Source organism: Bos indicus x Bos taurus, chromosome 17 (genome assembly GCF_003369695.1).
Source record: "Bos indicus x Bos taurus breed Angus x Brahman F1 hybrid chromosome 17, Bos_hybrid_MaternalHap_v2.0, whole genome shotgun sequence".
NCBI lineage: Eukaryota > Metazoa > Chordata > Mammalia > Artiodactyla > Bovidae > Bos > Bos indicus x Bos taurus.
The window spans coordinates 55,174,537-55,178,448 of NC_040092.1; the positions used below are offsets into that span (position 1 = coordinate 55,174,537).

Sequence of the window (3,912 nt, forward strand, 5' to 3'; positions counted from 1 at the left end):
AGCCCAGCAGCCAGTGTGCAGCCGGGCCCAGCATTGGATCCGCAGCCAGCAACTTCCTCTGAAGCTGCGATGCATAATTACAACCAGCTGCTCCTGCTCCGGGCGGCTGGCCGGCCGGCTCTGCAAACAAGCGTCCTGATACCCGGAGTTCCCCGGGGGCCACAGCCGGCTCCTGGCAGCAGCAAATCCTCCGAAGGCCGTGCCCACGCCCTCGGAAGACGAGCGAGCAGCCCGCGTCCCTCTCGTGGCTCCCAGAGGCCAGCTGCCTCCTCTCTTCTCCATTGAGTCAGAGAGGGTCGTTTCTACTGCTCAGGGGAAGGTGTCTGCTCGGTCGGTCACCCGCTGCTGCCCTCACCCTACCCGTCTGGTGTCACCTCGAAGCAGGATGGTGTGGGACTGGCTGTCCAGGGGTTAAGACTCCTCCCTACTTCCACTGCAGGCGGTGGGGGTTTGATCCCTGGTGGGGGAACTAAGATTCCACAGGCCACATGTGCCCAAAAAATTTTTAATTTTTTTAATTTTAATAAAGCAGGTGGTGTGTCCTAGGTCTGACTCAGGAAGCAGGAGCACCAGGGATCCCGGCTTTCGGTCAGCATCTCAGCTAAGGCGAACACGGAGAGATGGAGGTGGGAAATTTGCCCTGCTCTCAGGTAGCAGGAGGCAAAGAGACAATTGAGGTTGCTTTAAAAGGATGCCAGTGAAAATCCAAACAAGCCTGACTTAGTCTCTGGAACTAAGGAGAGCAGCAAGTGAGCATGTGAGAGCTGAGGAATCGCCCCGGACCCACCTCAGAGCTGTGGGTTCATTCGGGGACCAGTGATTTTTCAGGCCTGACTACAAGTATGACTCTGATCCAAAATTAGGCTTTGGATGTGTAACGCCAGGCTCCCTGCCCCACCCACCGCCTCTCTCTGCCCTCTGCCGTTTCTTCAGAGCCTGGCTTCCGGCCAGAGCTGGCCCTTCTGGCTCCTGGGGGAAGGGCTGGCCTGGGTGTTCTGTCTTGTTCTGTTTCCAGGCAGGGTTTTAGGATGGGTGAAGGTGCGTGGGCTATTCAGGAAGTAGAAGGGAAATTGATACGCTTGGGAAGGGCATCCAAACCTCAAATCACTCACTTCATCCAGCCAAAGGTGGAGGAGACGGTGCAGGTAGGAGCATGGCGGTGCCACCCTGGACTGCTCATGAGGCTTCTGCCCACTGTGCCTGCCAGCCTGGGCTCCCGCCAGGTCTTCAGCAGTGAGAGCCGAGCCGGGCTGGGCCTGCTGCTCTGTCATGTCCAACGGCAGCCATGGAGGTGGGGAGCAGCTGGGAGTGTGCTGTTGAACAGGAGCTGCTCATTTTACAGGCCGATTTCCCAGGGTTGCTGGCCCTGGCAGGAGTGGTGCAGACGGCTGCATCTTCGAGACCGCTTGTCCTCTCTGACCTTCAGCAGCCAGACCACAGGCAGCAGCGGGGCTGTCGTGTTGGGGTTCACCTTCGCAGCCTTCTTTGTCTCATTGTTTTAAAACCTTAGTAGAACTTTGTTTGCAGAGTGGTACCAGGCAGGGAGTACTTCCTTGGAAGGAATTTTAAAGCAGCCTGGGTTGGCAAAGGGCATGCGAAGAACCAATCACGCTTGAACGTGTGTGCACAGTGGGGTAAGTGCCTCGCCAACTGTGACTTTTCCGTGTGTCTTCAACAGTCTCTGCTAACCTTTGCAATTTAATTCCCCACAGGAAGAAAACAATACCACTTAAAGTGTTCTTTCGATGTTCAACCCAACTTTCCCTTCGGATTCTTGAGCCTGGATACCCTTTAGAAGCACATACAAAGCAAACTCCAGTCTTTGAGAGCATCAAGACTCGGCTCTTTCAGCCCGGATATGACTGATGCAGCTTGACAGGCTCCTCCACCTAGAGCAGCTGCGAAGTCCCAGGGACTGAGTAATGTGATTTGGGGCAGGTTTTTCTTCGGTGCCTTGCGATGAGGAACCAGCTTAACAAGCAGTCATGTCTGAGTTCTCACTTCACCGCAAACCTTGCTTGAGGACTTCAGAGCTTTAAAGGGCTCTGTTCCCAGAGGAGAAGCAGGAGAAGGCACCTAGAGCCCTGTTCTATCAGTAAGTGGAGAACAAAAGATGTACAAGAACAGGAAGGGAAAATAGTCCTCAGAATGATCAAAGTGAGGTTGAGAGGGACAAGCGCCCGATTTTGAAGACAGGAGACTTATTTTTCTTACTCGGCCCCTAATTATCCATGTGGACTTGACGATCTATTTACTTCTCCTGGCTTAAGTTTTCTCATCTATAAAATAGGGGTGGTGCTACCATCTCACTGCGAATCTATCGTGTGTGTGTGGTGAGAACAAGCACACTAAGAATGTTAAAAGTAGTAGAAATGCATTTTGTAGTAGTGTGTGTGCTAAGTCGCTTCAGTCGTGTTGGACTCTTTGCAACCCCATAGGCTGTAGCCTGCCAGGTTCCTCTGTCCATGGGATTCTCTGAGCAAAAATACTGGAGTGAGTGTGTTGCCATGCCCTCCTCCAGGGGATCTTCACCCAGGAATCGAACCTATCTCTTATGTCTCCTGCACTGGTAGGCAGGTTCCTTACCACTAGAACCGCCAGTAAACTAGTATAAGTATTAGCAGCCAGGGACTTTCCTGATAGTCCAGTGGTTAAGACTCCACTTTCCCAACGCAGGGGGCCTGAGTTTGATCCCTGGTCAGGCAACTAAATCCTGCATCCCATAACTATCACCCATCATAGTCAAATATATATAAATAAATAAAATTTTAAATTAACAGATTATCTGAACACTGGGAAAAATACTGATAGTATTTGACAGGTATACTGGAATTTATGTAAAAAAGAAAATAAACTCATAAGTTCACAGAAAATTAAAAACATTAGATCTTAGCAGCCATATGTGTATCTTGCATATGCTGAGGCTTATTTGTTTATTATTTAAATGAATATTTAGGTCCTGCCATTGCAGTGGGTTTCATGGGACAACATCCACTGATAAATAAAGAAATACAAGTACTTTTTCAGGTACAAAAACCTCTTTCAATTAAAAAGATATATGGGGTCTGTAACTTTTTGCCCATCCGATGGAGTTTCATTTGACCACATAAAGAGAAGCAGTCTCTCAGGCCCCTTCGAGCATCTCCTGGTACTTTACAAAGATGTTCCTGACACTCTGAGAGCCAGGTATCATGTGTCACTCTTTCCACCAACAGATGGAGAAACTGAAGCATGAAGAGGTAAAGCGAGGTCACCAAGGGAGCAGGTGATGGACTGGCTTCTGGTCTCTTTCTCTATGCCCTGCTCTACTTTGTCTCTCTCATGAACAGCTATTGATAATTTCATCTCCAGGCCAAACACTGCCAACCAGGACCCACAGTGTGCAAACGGGATCTCCAGCGTCCTGAGCAAAGCCAAGATCTGAGCAGAAAGGGAAGAGAGACAAGGGTTACCACTGGAGGCAGATAGACCACTCACAGTAATGCCCCTGGAACAGGGAAGTGATGGGTGGAAAGCTGCACATGATTGGCCCATTTGTACTAACAAAGATCATATAAACCTAATGGCAAGACCTCCTAAACATTTATTTAACCACCTATTTTTGACACTATACTTAGAGATTTTTCTTCCTTGGTATCAGAACTATGCAGAGAAATAGACTAATGACAAAATAATTGAAATTTCTTGTGAATGTTCATATGTTGTGATAATGCATGTCATTACATATAAGTCAACCAAATGTTTGACTGAATATTTCTACTTAAGCTTTAAGGTTGTGACCCATTTTCCATTTACATACTGTGTACTCAAATACATACCATATCTCTTTAGGTTTTCTGCCTGGCTCCACCACTCACAAGCTTTGTGACCTTAGGCAAAAGCTCTGAGCCTCAAATTTCTCCTCTGTAAATG

The 3,912-nt window shown here is 48.7% G+C and overlaps 1 long non-coding RNA gene across 2 annotated transcripts; it reads left to right on the forward strand.

The window, feature by feature from the left end:
* The first annotated feature begins 470 nt into the window (after nt 1-470).
* LOC113907785 lies at nt 471-3,563 on the forward strand. Of its 2 annotated transcripts, XR_003515276.1 has the most exons (4): nt 471-1,634; nt 1,713-2,095; nt 3,216-3,265; nt 3,352-3,563. It is a non-coding gene; the product is annotated as an uncharacterized LOC113907785 (long non-coding RNA). The 2 variants fall into 2 exon arrangements; XR_003515275.1 differs by having other exon boundaries at nt 3,216-3,563.
* Nucleotides 3,564-3,912: the final 349 nt, after the last annotated feature.